This window comes from Pezoporus wallicus, unplaced genomic scaffold (assembly GCF_028554395.1).
Source record: "Pezoporus wallicus isolate ANWC-B61680 ecotype Strahan unplaced genomic scaffold, APGP_CSIRO_Pwel_v1 contig_161, whole genome shotgun sequence".
NCBI lineage: Eukaryota > Metazoa > Chordata > Aves > Psittaciformes > Psittacidae > Pezoporus > Pezoporus wallicus.
Genome location: NW_026642654.1, coordinates 5540680 through 5557087, shown reverse-complemented (window position 1 = coordinate 5557087; position 16408 = coordinate 5540680). Strand labels below are relative to the sequence as shown.

The following is a 16408-nucleotide window of genomic DNA, read 5'->3' as shown; positions in this document are numbered from 1 at the left end:
AAACTGCTGCTTTGGCAGTGGTGGGCTTTTTCTGTTTGCTCCTATCCCTCCTTGTGTCCAAAGGTTTGTCGCTAAGATCTTAAAGTATCTTTTTCCTGGTGTGGCCTTGGTTTCAGGTCGGAATAGTTCTTACCTAGTGCCTGCGCTCAGTGTGCTCACTTAGTCTCCTGTAAGTGGAGGCAGACTGAAAGCTACCGATAAGGCACAGTGGCAACTATATTAAATTCGCCATACGTTTTTGATTTGAAAACGTGCTGGGCAGGATCTGGGGAGGGAGATGGGAGAGAGATATCCTAACAGCAAGATTCACTTCTTTGTGCTGCAGGCCATATTTCTGAGCAACGCTTCCAATTATCTCCCTCGGGAGGCAGATTAGCATCAAGCCCTAAACCCGCTCCATTTTGTGGTGGGGTGCGCGGACAGGCTGGGCAAGCTCGTGTCTCGCACAGAGCCGCGACCGCCTGGCTGCAGCCGGACGGGACTACACCGACCGCGCACTCAGCCGTGGGTACCGAATTCACCTGCATCGCTGACAGACCTGGTGGGGACACCGGTGGGGTGGGAGGGGGCACCGCGAGTGGCAGGGGGCTCAGCGGGGCTGCCGTGCTCGTGTCCACCGTCCGGAGCGTCCTCCCCGCTCACCGAACGCTCGCCACCTTCAGCCGCGCTGAGGATGCGCGCAGGGCCTGGCGTGAGCCGCTGCCGCGGGAGTTCTGCGGCTCCGTCGTTTCCTTGTTTGCTTTGGGGTTAGAATTAAAAAACAAACATATATAAAGAAAAGAAAAATCCAAACTTTTTCCACCCGCCCCCCATGCCGGCAGGGACGGCAGCGAGCGCCGCCGGGGCGGGCGCACCCCCCGCAAGCGCGGAGTCCCGCGGAGCCACCTCTCCGCGCTGCCCCGCGGTCCCCGCACTTCCTGCCCGCCGGCGGCAGCGGCGGCAGCCCGGAGAGGCGGGCAGGGCGATACCAAGTAGCCCGGCTGGGCGGGAGCGGCCGCGGGCGGGGCGCCCCTGCGCGGGGCTCGGCGCTACGCACGCCGCGGGGCGGCCGCGGACCAGCGGCGCGGTGCGGTGCGGTGCGCTCCGCCCTCCCCCCCCCCCCCCCCCCTCGCGGCTCGCCCGCTGCCCCGCCGGGGAAGTTGAGCTCCGTCCCTCGCTCTCCCCGGTCCCTCGGCGACGGCTCCTTCCTCCCCCTCCCTCCAATGCGCCTCCCGCTCATTTCCTCTTTTCCTCCCCGCTCGCCGCCGCTCCGCAGGCGCGCGGCTCGCCCGGGCGCCGCCGCGGAGTTGTAGCTCCCAGGAAGCCGCCGCGCAGCCGCCGCGTTCGGGCCGCCGCGGGACCCTGCTCTGACAGCCGGGTAAGGAGCTGAGGCTGCCCCGCCGCCGCCCGCGGAGCGGCGCGGAAACTTTGGCGGGGAGGCGGGAGACCGCGCTGCCCTCCCTGCCGCGGGGAACTGTAGAAGACCAGCGGTGGGGAGTGGGGTGAGGGGGCTTTAACCGGCATTTGCAGGGGTATGTTTGCGGAGCGAGGGTGGGAAGGATCCCGGCTGGATTGCGGGTGCGGAGCGCTCCGCGCATCTCTTACTGCCCCGCGGCGCGCGGAGCGGGGCGGGGCGCCCCGGGAGCCCCCTTAGAAGCCCGGGGACGCGGAGCGGGACCCCCAGGCCCCGCCGCCCTGAGCCTGCGGTGACAGCGCCCGCCGCGCCCCGAGCCGTGGGAGCGCCGCCGCTTTCCCCTTCCCTCGGAAAAAACGCGTATGTGCGTATCTGTGCGTTTTTCTCTATATGTTTGCGTGTGTATGTCTGTCTGTACGCATATATACACGTGTGTGTTTATGCACATGCAGCCCGCGTGTGTATCTGGGGTGTGTGTGCGAGTTTCGCTGATGATGAAGGGGGTTACGCAGCTAAGCTATATGGTGGTTAATGGTTTACCCGGCGAAGTTCCCGCCGCGTGAATGTTGCAGAGCGTTTTGAGTCAACTCCGTGAGAGCCGGACTTCTACTTGCCACCCTCCCAAACAACCTCTAAAAATGCTGGCGTTTGCCTCTGGTGAGTAGGATTTTTTGGCTGCCATCCCCTGGGAGATATCTGGGGTGCATTGGAAGCCAGATGACTGCAGCTGAGGTCACCCCGGTTCCCTGAACCTGTGTCTACCAGCCATGGTTTGCATCTGGCTGCCGGGGGACCTGCAATAGCTGCTGGGGTACCGAGAATCACAAGTAATAGGGGATAAAACAAGGCAAGTGTATTTACAAGTAAGTTTCCATGCAATAAGTTCCTGCTCAGTTTGAGAAAAGGTCACGTAATGCATCATCTGGAGCAAAGGACTGACTGGGAACAGCAGCTGGGTGTTCAGTAGGCCTGTGTCTTCTGCTTGCAGCTGGGTAATTTATACCTTTATGACAAAATCCTGCTTTTTTTCACAGGAATACTTAGTGACAAGCACTGGAACTTGAGTGTTACCCTGTAATCCCATTCACAAGTGAAAATCTGGAGGGGAGATCATATTTTCTCTGTGGGGAAAAGAAAGAAAGGATCAACTACTCCCTTCCCAAAATACTCCCCAGTTTTCCCAGTAGGAGCAGTTTGTTGCAGCTTCAGGTTCAAAAGCTCTTCTTGCCTGAGGTGAAACTGCAGCAAAGACCAAAGGGTTATTTCAGCAGCCCACTGGCATGAGAGTGCTGGCCTGCATGGGGTCCCACCAGCATCATCCGGTGCTTCCCGTGGCAGCCAGAGAGCAGAGCTGTAGAGGAGCCCTCTCTGGGGCCAAACACCCATCTCGGTCCTGGTCCCTCAACTCTTCTCAGGTGCTTGGATCAGGAGCCCTTCTATTCGGGTGAAAGATCTTACAACTGCGTGTGTTTCATTTCAGATAGTGTGGTGAGGCTTGGGGGACAGGGCACATCATCTCCCCCTCATCTTCCCTTTGGTCAGGTGAGGAGCTGCTGGCTAGCTAGCCAGACGCATTGTTTTTTCCTGATACCTGTTTTTTGTTTGTCTTTGTTTCTTGCCTTGAATTTGGATTTCTGTGTGTAGAGGAGAAAGTGTAGGAAACAGGGAAGGAAAAAAAGCGTGTGCTGGTATAAAGTAGCTGTCGCAATGCTGGCAGCAGCTCAGCTGAAGAGTCAGCTATGCTGGCAAAAAAAGTGTGTTGTGTTGGCACAGCTTAGTGCATTCAGGGAATTGCAAGGGTGAGGAGAGTTCTGTGAGCTGCAGGAGTGGGGTTTGCTTTTGCAGCTGGATGCTTGCACGAGCAGGAACTTGTGTAAGGGTAGACAAGCCTCTTGCGTTCTCAACTCAGGCTGTCTCTGTGCAGGCACAGGCAATGCTTTGCTTGCATCTGGCACTGCGGTGCCTCCTCTGCCACCCGAGCGCATGGGCATGGCAATAACATGAGCCAGTTGTTGGGAGACTATGGTAGAGATTACTTGGTAGCCTAAGCAACATTAAACTTGGATTATGGCTCTGCAAAAGAACAAAAAAGCAAAAGAGGAAAAAAAAAAAAAGAGAAAGCATGTGATTTGTGATTAGAAACGGTTGCAATTAAAAATACTCATGAAATGTGATTTATTTTTCTGTCCAAGCACGACAATATTCTTCTGAGTGTCAGTTACTTTGACGTGAGACAAGAATGCTGGTGGATAAAGGGGGCAGTTGTGAATTAAATGTTGGGTATATTTTTGGGTATTTTTCTTGCTTTTCATGATGTGAATCTGTAGGGAATGAGGTTGTGCTGTCTGCATGTGCAAGATGCGCTGGTATGGGAAGAGGATCTCACACTTTTCCAGAGAACTGCTGGTCTTTCTTTCAAGCATGACTTTTGGGGCAGATCCAGTAACAAATGCAATATGTTTTCCAGTGAGTGGAAGAAAAACAGGCTTTTTTTAAAAAAAGTAAATGTGTTTTTCCTCATGTTCCTAGGATGCTTCCCATAATGTCTGTATGTGGGATCAGTTTCTTTGCTGTCTGTATTAGAAAATAGTGTGTGTCCAACTTCAGTATCTTCAGTATCTTAACTCAGACTGAAGTTAAATTTCTTTCATCAAGAAGTGATTTATCTTAGCTCATATTTACTGTATTACTGTGTTGTGTGGGATACTACCCATGGATTGAGGAAGGATTTGCTCTTGCAAAATTGTTGGGGCTTAGCCGTAATGAGCAGGAAATGTCTTAAATCAATACTTGAAATTTCTGTTCCAATAATCCTTCACCATCCTGAGAGGATAACAAATGCAAACAGTTATCTTCAGTTCGTCAGCCTTTAGCTGTATAAAAGCTGTATAAAACCTGCTGATTAACCCATTGATTTCTGCATTTCTGGACTTCCCCAGATAAGTATCTTCTGCCTATTGTCATGCTCCAATAGCAAAGTAATTGTGAAACCTTCAACAGTGAGGGCATATACTTACTTCATGAAGGAGCTCCTTACCTTACCTCCAGAGTCTTTTCAGTGGATAGGAGAGAACATTCTTCAGCTGAACCTCCTGGAAATGTGACCTTTCAGGAATTTCAGTGTTATATTGCTTAATGACTGGGAGACTCAGACTGCGGGATGAATTATTCATTCTCCTCCACTGATTGCCCTGGAATTTGAAGGCAGGAGTGGATCCATCTTATAATCTTAAGAAATATTACAGTTCTTCTGGATTGCACTGCATGAAATACTCCTTTGTTGAGAAATACTGCTTATAATTCACAGAGTAGATGTGTGAATACCACAGTGGAAGAGATGGCAGTGGTACTGTGACTGTTTCAGTGTTTCTTGTCTTCTAGGTGTGTATCTTTTAAAAGTCAAAGAAAGCAGCAAGTAGTTTAAGGAAGTCTCCCTGGTGAACTATGCTAGTTGAGATACCGTGGAAACCCTCACCGGCAGCATTCCATGCAAAAGATGCTGGCTACAACCTGATCAGTTTTCCTCTTCTCTTGCATGCCACGTGTTTCCTGATGATCAAACTGCCTGTAGCAAGCAACACAATCTACTTGAAATCTGGCTGGGGAAAAAAGCGCAAGTAACAAAACTTAGACATAGCTATAGTACATATGGTTCATGGTCCAGCCTTTGAGACCTTCTGCCAGGTTTTTTTGTGACATTTACAAAAATGGTTTATCCTTATTTTCTTTTTCTGCACTCTATTTTCAAGGGAGATCAGGCTGCCTAAATGGGAAAGGGTGCAGCTGTGTAAATGCGTATTTAACAGCTGGGGGTGGGAAGAGAAGGATGCTTGCTAGTGTTGCAGTTCCTGAAATCCTGATGTAGTCAGATGGGTGTTCTGAGCTGATGGTATCCCTTTAAATATTCACTTGGGTTGGAAAATACTGGATTAGGGTAACAGGGGCACCTGAAGACTTCAAGGGTGGAAGGCACAGCTTGCACCTACGGAGATGCTTGCTGTAACGAGGCGTACTGAGATCCTGACACGCTTGCCAAGAGCAACAGCTAAACTTGGGCATCTGGTTTAGCAATTAAAGTATGTTTTTGTTTTGGACAATGGGTTTATCGTAATGAATTAACCGGACTGGTCAGAGTGGCAGAGGTGTTTGTTTTTGATTTCCCAACCATGCAGCATGGTAGCATCAGGAACGTACTTCCCACCCATGGAAGTGCAAGAAGCATTTCATCCTGAGTTCCCCCGAGGAGAAGGGAGCACTCAAGTGTACCTTGTGGTGTGCAAACCTCAAATTCTTGTAATGTCTTGAAAATACAAGCATATGATGGATGGTATAGCTTGGCCATGGGATAAGGAAATACATTATGCTGAGGCTTGAAAGTTGGCACGTCTCATGCAAAGTCATTTTAGAATAGGCAGGGGTGGCGGCAAGTGGGAGGAGAAGGAAAAGAGATGCCTTCAGGGAGGCAGGAGCCAGCACACAGGCGTGCTGCAAGGCGTCCTCACTGCTTCTTGTTCGGCTCTGCTCCACAAAGGCTGGTGTGTCTGTGCAGAAGGGATGCTTTGCCTTGCTTGCAGGTAGCAGGGTTTTTTCCTTTCCCCGTTTCTTTTTTTCCTTCCTTTCTAAAGGGCACTTTGCACATGATGCTCTGTTCTTGGCATCTCACCCATGGTGTGAGGGGGGAAAGCTCACTGCTTTTGGCCATCTTGCAGATAGCCACTGTCAACACCAGTTAGCATTTGCAGGGCATCCTTTTCTTTTTCTCTTTAGTGAAGCTTTTATTTTAGCAGGTAAATGGTGTTTCTCCAAAGACTGCTCATTGTCTTTCTTAAAACTTACCTGAGGAGAAGCAGCCTTCCCTTTGGAGGAGAGTTTGGGGCTAGCTGATGCTAGCTGCTTGTGCGTGAGAGGGGAGTGGGATTTACAGAGGAGGACCTGTGGATACATCACCATCAGCACTGACTTTAATCATGAAATGTGTGTTCAAAAGAAAGCAGGTGTACTTTGCAGTGCTTTGGAAAGGGTCTAGAAGTAACATCTGTTACGTACGTTAGAAGATGCTTGAAAACCATGTACCCCCTTCACCAGAGCTGAAGGGAAGGCAGCAGCTCGAAACGTAGGCCTGAAAGCACAGGCCTGTCAGGAGCTGCCTGGCCGGTGGGTATCGCAGGCAGCTGCCTTTCCTAGTCCTGCAGTGGTCAGAGCACCATCCTGGAATGAGCTGGGGCTTCTGCTGTTCCTTCCAGTTTCCAGTTCGGGTTTCTTCTTTGATGGTTAATACCCCTGTGTCTTGTGTGGCCTCTTTCCTCTCCCTGGTGTCTGTCTTGTAAAGCTCTTGTGCCAAGAGAGCTGGAGTTACTGTGCAGGGGAGATGGGAGAAGAAAGCAGACTCAACGTAGAAGGCCCTCTGTGATTAGACACTACTTTGAATTTTGCTAGGCTGAGTTCTGCTGCTCCTGAGCTCATGTATGTCAGCTTTGCTTCAGAGGGATTCTGGGGGACTTTCTAGGAAATGGATGCTTGTCTGTGTAAGAGTTTAGTAAAGGAGGCACTTACACAAAATAAACAGGGGTTGGAATGCAGGTGTTTGTCAGTCACCTTTTCATGACCAGTCTCTGGAAGCCAGAACCATTTAAATGGGAATAAGCATGTGCCTCTCTCCTGGCTTTGCACAATGAAACCTGCTGATGGCTACATCCAGTGGAGGGTGGCAGGCCAGGCCTGTCCCTGCTTAAACAGCCTGATTAACCTAAATCCCATGGAAAATGATTCCCCTTGGCTCAGTTAGGTTTGGTGTGAAGCAAACCCACTGAAATCAGTTGTGGGAAACCGTTTCATTCGGCTCCCTTGCCATTGGTAATGCATCAGCTGGGTTTTTTTCTGGGTGCTGTTCCCTCAGTGATGGCTGTGCTCACTTCTCAGGTTGTCAGGACAGGAGTCTGGTCTTTGCATGTGTGCCTGTCTCCCCAGGGAGCACCATGTGAGCCTGGGGGTGCTGTGCTCCTCCACACTGGCCTCACCCCAGCAGCAGCAGCTCTTCCTCAGCCATTCTGGGGCTCTTCTGAGGTTTTTAGGAGATGTACCAAAGGATCTATATTTTTTAATGGAAATTGGATTTCATTCCAGCTCTGGGTAATTTGAGCTGTGGTAGCAGTCTGAAAGCAGATGAGAATGAGCTCTGTAGACTGCAGCCACAACTTTCTGTTCTGCCTGCGTTATACTTCTTAAATTGACATTCATTCCTAAATCTGTCCCTGAAGTCCTGTTACTAAGAGCTGTATTTTTCCTGAGAGATACGCAAAGTGAGGGAAGACTACCCTTCATTTTTAATTCATCCTCTAGCTCTCCTCTCCCATCTCCTTAAGGATGCCCTGAGCCTGCACACTTACTTGCTCAGCCAGGCTTGTCTGGTGGGAAACCACCTGATGCTGGTGGCCCTTTGCAAAGAAACAAAAAGTGTCTTGTCCTGTTCAGATCACAGCAGCCCCCCAAAGCAGCTTGCATAGGAGGAACCTGTGACTCCAGTAATGTCTCCCTGCTAGCCAGGAGGAGGAGAGGGGTCTTTGCAGGAGAAAATCCTGTCGCTGACACCTGCCAAGGTACTGGTGATCAGCCGGAATGGAGAACCAAAGCAGTTGCTGTGCCTGTCACAGGAGGGGTCTCTGTTCTGACAGAATGGCTTACTGCACATGGGTTTTGCCAGATCTGAGCTTCTCAGCCACACTGACTGTGATTTCTCCTCTCTCAGATCTGCTGCTTGCCCGTGTCTTTCATCACCCCCGATGGTGACTGTTGGCAGGCTTTTTGCAAGGTGTGTGCCGCAGCTTTCCAGAAGTCCTGTCCCTTAAGAAAGGCAAGCTGTTACGAACTGACAGCACCAGAAACAAGTCAATGTACTGAGTGCTTGGTTTTATGAGTGTAATTCAGAAAGCATAGGTTGTAAGTGAATGTGCCCTTGCTGGCCATTTCCACAGCTCTGGCTTGTTGCAAGACACAATCAAGGATATTCTTCTTAGCTTAGCTGTGATTTTCTGGGGACTGAGAGCTTTACAGCCAGCCCTTGGCTATTCCTTGTGTTGGGACATTTAGAGCTAGGTGCAATCTACATCTTGGTTCCAAGCTTTGTTTTCAGATGCTTGGTGCCCATGGCAGGTGCTGGGGTTTTGTATTCCTCATTAATGGCCTTGATAGCTTTTTATGCTTAGTGGGGAGGTATGTCTCTAACAGAAGTGCTCTGCCACACTTGCTCCGTCTCACACAAGCACTGCAGGAATGTTTTTGGGGAAATTTTAATATTCTTGACTTGTATGCATGCAAAAGGCTGGGCTGAGTATGGAATATTAGTGACTGCTCAGGGGCTTGTAAGGAGCATGCCTCCTGGTGTAGCTGTCATTAGACAGGAAGGTGAACTGTCTGCGGCTTTTAAGTACCATGAGGGGTTGGGTCAGTGTTGTGCCTCCTGATATCCATGCAAGCACACTTGCTGTCTTGTGCCCAGTGTTTGGGTGGACTCCAGTGTGAGGAGGATGGGTAGGCACTGGGGAGAGTGGTGCTGCAGGCTGAGCTCCTCAGCCTGGCCACCACTGCTGCCTCTGTCTGTGGCAGTGTTTGTGACATCATTGTGCCAGGTTCTGCGGCTCTGGCTGGAGCCCGTGGCTCAGTGTGCTGCGAGGTTTGCAGGGTGCTCACTTGCCATTGCTTGTCTCCTCTCCTCCACCATCTCACCCTGCTGTCCATGTCAAGCCGTGGAGATGCCAGCCTCCATTTAAACCCATTTCTAAATGTCAGTCAGCAGTAGGAGAGGGAAAAATCCCTAACCAAAGTAGCAGTGGTGACAGATCCTGAAGCATAGACTTCAAGGTGGTCACCCATCAGTCTTCTCCAGGTGCCTGGTTTTACGCAGATCGTGTGGCTCCCACCAAGTAAAAAGAGGAGGGGACTTCAGTGGGACAGCCTGTGCCAAGGTAAGCTGTGGGCTGCGGGAGGCTGTTCTGACAGACCCAGGAAGACCCATCGGCCTGGAAAAATCTTTTATCACACGAGGTTGATACTTTAGAGCCTCTAAAGCCATGATGGATGTGTGCAGGAAGTTTTGCTCTTGATGTTGCTTTTCCAGCTCTGTGGAGGTTAACAAGACACTGATGTGTCTGGTTTTTGCTTTGCTTTCAAGGTGGTTTTCCCCTTGTAATTATAAAGATGAGAATGTGTAATTATTTTTAAATGAATAAATGATCTGCCCAGGGGCACTAGTTTGTGATAAGCTCAGTTTAAATGCGGCTGCATATTCTGTGGCTGGAATGCATTTGTTATGTAGCGTAAAAGAGCCTCAATATGCAGAGAGGGTTAAGGTTATATGAGGCACCTTGTCTGTGCCATAACAATGTTTATCAGTGTAATTTCGTTTTTGAGTAAATTCAGGCTTCATTCAGTCCTTGGAAAGTTTTTGAACTCTTTCAACTACTCAGTTATGTGCTTCCACTGGGTATCTTAGCTGGTACAAATTGAGAATCTCCTTTGGTAGTTAACACTACGTCCTGCATAGTTGTGCAGAAGATCTTATTTTAGCAGATACCTCCCTTCCCATATCCTTCCTTATTCACTCTGTCCCTCCCAAATCATTATTGTGTAACTTGAATGTAATGTTTAGTTTAGAGCATCCTGTGAAGTAGAGAAATGCAGCTGAAAAGGAGGCTAAAAAGGGAAAGAGGGAAACTTCCTGGACAATGAATGTGTAATGACATAATTTAGTTAATTGTACTGAAAAAAAAGTTTAAAGGAGGAAATAGAGTAAATAAGTGGCACTGTTCTGTCCCCAACTGCATGTATCCTTTTAACCTGAAGGCTGACTGTTTACAGCTCAGACCAGGCAGTATGTGGCATTTGTAAATAGTGGGTTTGGAAGAAAACCTGACCAAAAACAACCCTGCAATTCAATAATGGGAAAATTTTTAGGTGAAAATAATTCATCTTGTTCTCTCACCTGAAATTATATTAAAGAAAATGTAATTCTTTTAGTCAGCAGAGTGTTTGAATTTCCATGCCTTCCCTTCTTTCACGCAACTTCTAGGGAAATTTAGTGCAGTATGTGAGCTTACTTTAGCAATCAATTCTGTGATAACATCAACTTCCCCAGCTTGGCTTCTAGTCTTAGCCCTAGTGCTGTCTTGCTTACCCTTGGATTTGTAAAGCTTCTTTAGACTGTTGTGGTTTCCTTTTTGTTGTTTCTGTGGAACCCAAGTTTGGGGTGTGTTTAATAAGCCAGAGAGCTTTGCTTGTGTAAATCTGTGCTAAGGTCTGCAGATATTAATTACTCATTGAATTGGGTGGAGGAGATGTTTAGACACCTTCCTCATCTCTCTGAAGAGAGCACGGTATGGGCATCCTCAGTGGCCAAATGTTATCATCCAGCTTGTGAGAGGGTCTATTAGGAGGGACTGGAGCCAAACCTAGGTGTAGTACAAAAATGCAGTCTTCAGCTTTGCATTGAAATGAGCAAAACTCCTCCAAAGACAGGGGAATTGTATCTGCCTTCACTGAGATGAATCTGTGGTGGCGTTGCCCATGGTATATTTCATGATATGCCTCGTTGGCATGCGGGTTTCTACTTTGCATGGGCTTCTTTCTGTTTCTGCTGGTTTCCTGGTTGTTTCCCTGAATCTGGCAGGGATAAATAATTGTTTGTGTTATGATAACACCCAGCCAAAGACAAGATTCTTGTACCACACACTTCAGGCTGTTATTCAGTCAGTGATTTAACCACTACCTTGCAGCTGTGTCCAATAAATAAAGCTTTAGGGTTGCTCAGAGTGGGGTTTTTAGAGATGTGAAACAACCGCTAATTTGCGTTCAAGGTTTTTTGATTGTACTCCAAGAGTGTCTGTGCTGTAAAGACAACTCCAGCACAGCAGACATGGAGTGAAGATGTGCAGGCCAGCATGGAATGTTCCCTGAAATCCCACAAAATTTGAGGGGATAGATGAAAGGGTTTTGATTTAGATTAGATAGTTGGAAGAAATTCTTTACTGTGAGAGTGGTGAAGCACTGGAACAGGGTTCCCAGAGAAGCTGTGGCTGCCCCATCCCTGGCAGTGTTCAAGGCCAGGCTGGATGGCACTTTGAGTAATCTGCTCTAGTGCAGGTGTTCCTGCCCATGGCAGGGGTTGGAACTGGATGAGCTTTAAGGTCTTTTCCAACCCAAACAATTCTAGGATTTCTGTGACTTCTGTGAGCCCAACTCTGATGTCTCACAGCTAAGGTGCGTTGTTCCTGCTTGGGTGGGAGCGCAAGTCACAGTCTTCCAAGGGCTCTTAATTTACTTGGAGAGTTGACATTTAAGCACACAGGCAAACATCCTGTCATGCTCTCAGGATAGTAGACTTACCTGATAGACTTGAGTGGCAAGGGAAACCAAAGAAAAACCTTCTGCTAGGGCAGAGATTACACCATAATCCCTGCAACACCCAGCAGCCCCACTCTTCCTGGGTTTTCTGTTTTTTTTTATCCAATGGTACAATATCCACCAATGTTTGTTCTGTCTTCTCTGCTGAGAGTTGGACCTGGCTTTGCATTTCAACCTCACTGTTACAGGTTAAATTCTCCAAGCAGTGTCAGGGTGGTTTTGTCAGCAGGGTAGGTATTAATGATGCTGCATCAGTTGTCCAGGTAGATTGCAGAAGGAGAAAGTCTGAAGGCAGAGAGGTGACAGGAGCTGAGCACCTCTGAACATGAAGGCTGCTTTACAGCGTGAGAAATCAAAGTAGCCTGGGAACCTGCCCAGTCTGTTCAGTCAATAGGTGCAGGAGGTGCTCCAAATAAGCAAACACAGCCTCCAAGGAATGTTTTGAACACCTCCCGGGTGCTGTTTCCTGAAACTGTCATTACTTGGTGTTTCCTTCATGCTCTGACAGCTGCTTGGTTGCAGTCTTCCCCATAAGAAGCAGTGCTTCACTATGGTGACTGCCAGGAATCTAAAGAGTTTTGGGGCTGTGCGACCATCTCACTGCATATGTCCAGTTTGATGCATTAGGATTGAGATTCACTGTTGTTACTGTCATGGTGACGGCTGGAAGCAGGCATAGGGTGTGCTCCTGTCTGTTACCAAAGATGATGCACTTGTGGCTTGGCTGAAGGCCTGGGGCTCAAGGGAGTGACATTCAGTCTATGACTTAACCCTGTGCCTCCTGAGATGTTCCTGGGACATCAGATTCACATTGCAGTGGTTGGATTGTAATACATTTCTGGGGGTGTTGCAAGCATGTGGCTTGCAACACCCCCAGCACGAGTGCTGGCACAGCTGAACGTGCAGTCTAGATGCATCCACAAACGTAGATGTGCAACAGCCAATGGTGAGGGTGAGTGATGAGCTGGCTGGCTCGGGGGAGCTGGAGGAAAATTAGAATACAATAGTTCACCTGGAAGGGACCTACAGCGATCACGTAGCCCAACTTCATAGCAAGTGACAGGACAATTCATTTCTTGTCTGTCCATGCACTAGTGTAAAGGGGACTGCAAAATTCTGTCTCACAAGCCCTCACCAGTTTGCATTTGCAAGATAAGAAAAACAAAGAAACATATTTTTATAAAATAGCAGAGTCCAGATGAAAAAGAAATTGCAAAAGGGAGAGCAAAGGCTTCATATAGTGATGGGGGTTACCTTCTATGCCGCATGCCTGGTTTGCAGGCAGATCACACCATCCCCAAATGTAGCAGCGTTAACAGCAGTATTGATTTGTCTTAATGCAGTTATGAAAGCTGAACCTTGGAGGTGTGGGAGGGCCTTATTGGGAATCAGCATCAAGACTGATGATGGATGGAACAAATGGAGGCTAGAGCAGGGCAGGGTAAAGTAGTGGCCATTAAAGGGAGAAAAGTGTCCACAACACTTGAGGCTTCTCTATCATGTAGAAAGGAATCTACTTAACGTATAATCTCTGTGACTTGAATCAAAGGAATGGGGTTAAAATCACTTTGAAAAACAAGAAGAAAGAAAAATAAAGGTGTCTGCAATGGTTTTGGTGCAAGCTAAGGCAGGTCCGAGGATGCTGCAGAATGTGGCAGAGCTGCAGTGCCTGCAGGGGAGATGGGTGGGTGATGTGTGACCGCTGGAGGGGAGTTTTACCCCTGCCATATGGGTCAGAGCGTGGTCTGGAAAAAACTGTTTGTCAGTTGGTTTCTCCAGGACATCAGCGAAGCACTTTTTGTAAGGAGGATCTTTGGAAATGGCTCTTTGGAGCAGTCTCCTCTTCAAAGAGTTTTGCTAGCAGCTCTGAAAATAGTAGACAGACGCACTCGCTTCCTCCTGCCCATCTCCAAAGGTACTGACATCTCTTCCTTTAATTCTGCTTTGTAATTGAATTTCTGTTTTAGTTGCTTCTTCTAATTCAAATATGCCTTACTTTTAAATACTTCACGTGCTGTTCACATAGAAATTAATGTGTGATGTCTGGTTACCCTTTACTCCATTGGGTTAGAGCAAAGGTTTTGTATGATTATAAGAATTTAAATAGCCATTTTTTTTTTTTTTTCTGAAAGACTTCTGGGATGCCAGAATCTAGCTGAGGACTGGGAAATGCCATCTATTTTGAACATATACATATGGCCAAATAATCTTGCACTATTCAGTAAGGTTTGTTGAAAGGGTAAGGTGTGACAATTTTGTATTAGAACACAGAAGAGAAATCAGAAGAGCTTCTGGGTTGTGTTTCCTATTTTTTCAGTGACTGGCTTAAATCCTTTCTTTGCCTTTCCATTGGGTTTCCATTGGCAACTTGGAGAGATAACATCCATCCCTGCATAAAATGGGGATGCTAGGCTTTCTTCCTAAAAAGATGTTGAAGCTGAAGTTACTTGTTTAAATGCTTATATTGCTGTCAGGTTGCAACATTTGTGAGTGCCCGGCTAGGAATCTCAAGAGTAATAGAAGATTTCATGGTGTCTTGGATCTTCCTTCCTGTGAGCAGAAGATAAATGTAGTTAAAATCTGCACTGACAAGAGAGGATACCAGGATAAAATAGAGACTCACAAAATGATTTAGGGAGCAGTCTTAAGAGTTTTTATCTTTTTGTTTATTTTCAGTTCCAGGTTCTCTGGGCCTTAGGGAAGAGTTTGTTTAAAACAACTCCCCAGATGTTGGGAGGACGCATGTGGAAAGATGCATGGTCTTCAGTAAAAGCTGGTCAACCAGCACCAGCAGCGATTAGGGGAGACTGCACCTGCAGGGGGGTGGCCGGTGACCCTGGGGCAGGGTGGGATGCCTTGAGCTCGCCTCCATAACACTTGTCTTGTTCTCATCATTTGTAGAAGGAGCTGGATTTCGACTTCAGTCTGCTTCACTTTTGTTCTTTTCAGTTTCCTCTGGGTGATTATTTCTGAAAACCTGTGGAGAATTTATGAGGTTTCGATAACAATGAAAAAGAAAGAAATATCATGCTAGATTTTTAATAAGGAGGAGATGGAATTGCGGTACGGTCACTCTGACCTTATTATGGTATTTTCCTGGGAGTTAATACATTTTTTTCCCACCTAGGTATTTTCTGGGTGCTTGTGAGTAACAGCGTGGATTAGTCTGAAACGAATCATGTCAGACATCCTTATTTCCTTCTACAGCAGGGCAATGGGTCTTGTGGATAGAAGAAGAGCAGATGATAGGATGTACTTTAATCCTAGCTAGGTTTTTGGCACTGTTTTGGTATTCTTGGAAGGGAAAAGAAATTTTGGTTAAACTTTTTCCTTATGGATGGTACAGTGCAGGTGTGCTAACTCTGCTCCAGGCTTAGCTCTGATATGTCACCAAGCTCAAAGGAAGTACTGTTTGGGATTTCTAGAGGTGGACCGTGTGGCTTGGGTCATTTTAATTGATCCATTTCATAAAAAACTGCTTCAGACTCAGCAGGTAGTGCCAAACTCTAGGAGAGGTTACAAGCACTTGGAGGAGGGGTTAGATTTTCAAATGCCTGTAGACAAAACCAAAAAATTAACTTGGAGGGTCCATCATTCACACCAAAGACATTATGTGGGCTTGCAGTTACCCTGGTAAATGAGTTGTCTGTACAGACTAATCAGGGGTGGTTGGAGGGGCTTTGCTGAAAAACGTCTTTGGATCATGGTCTCAAATGACTTTGCCAACATTGTCCTGCCCAACAGCAGCAGACACAGTCTTCCATAAACAGGAGGGTGGTCTTGCTGTGTCCTGTGTTGCATCTCCTTCAGCAGCACTGGAGCACTGGAGCCAGTGTGGGGGACTGCATCTGAGGGGAGGACATGGAGAAAATGAGAAAGGCTGGTGGGGATCTGAAGAACAGGACCCAAGAGGAAAGATGAGAAGGAGTAGAGTGTTGGGCCTAGAGAGAAGGCAAAGGATTGGCACAATGGGTTTGCAGTGTCTGGAAGACTGCTGTGAGGGGAGAAATAGGAAACCTCTGCTTCATGTCTGTGGTAATGAGTTTGAATGGTATCACAAAAGGAAGAAACTCTAGGAATGGTGAAGTGTTGTAGAAGACTGTTGGGAGGCTATGGTAATGTCTAGGATCTCTGTGGCTGGGGTTTTGTGTCAGGCAGACCAAATGTATGTGTTAGGGGTGGGCTTGAGGCACCTGGGAGTAGGGTCCCAAACCTGGTGGGATTTTGTTTGTCCCAGTTAACAGGGTTACTGGGTCAGACAAGGTCTGGCAGGAAAGTTGATGTGGTGAGACTGGAGATGTTGGACTGAACGAGATGAATGCTTCCCAACTGTGCCTGACCTTGGTGGTAGGAGAAGTTATGGTCAGTGCTGTGGGAGGGTAGGAGTCACAGTGAGTCACTTGTTTTCAGTGCACGGTCTTTGAGAGATTAGGAGTCACAGGAGCAGGTGATCTCACTCCTGGTACTCTCATCTCTGAGTCCTTAAGTGCTGATGACCCCTCAGGATTCACAACTGGTAGATGCTGAAGGGATGCTGATTATTATACTGTGCTTCCTCAAGAAGCATGCTCAGTGGAAAAAGAAGTGATTTCCAGCCTTTCAGAGCAATGCTTAATGCCT

General features: G+C 47.8%; 1 protein-coding gene across 5 annotated transcripts in view; it reads left to right on the top strand.

The window, feature by feature from the left end:
* HPCAL1 (hippocalcin like 1) overlaps positions 1-16408 on the top strand; it is a 78295-nt gene that overhangs the window by 14808 nt on the left and 47079 nt on the right. Inside the window, exon 1 of one of the 5 annotated variants that reach the window (XM_057431819.1) lies at positions 1110-1357. The exons of 2 other annotated variants lie outside the window; for them this stretch is intronic. The gene's annotated coding sequence lies outside the window, so the exon portion shown is untranslated. Of the gene's footprint in view, positions 1-1109; positions 1358-1635; positions 1758-9177; positions 9355-16408 lie in introns of those variants that run through there. 2 more of the 5 variants (XM_057431820.1, XM_057431824.1) reach the window with 2 other exon arrangements.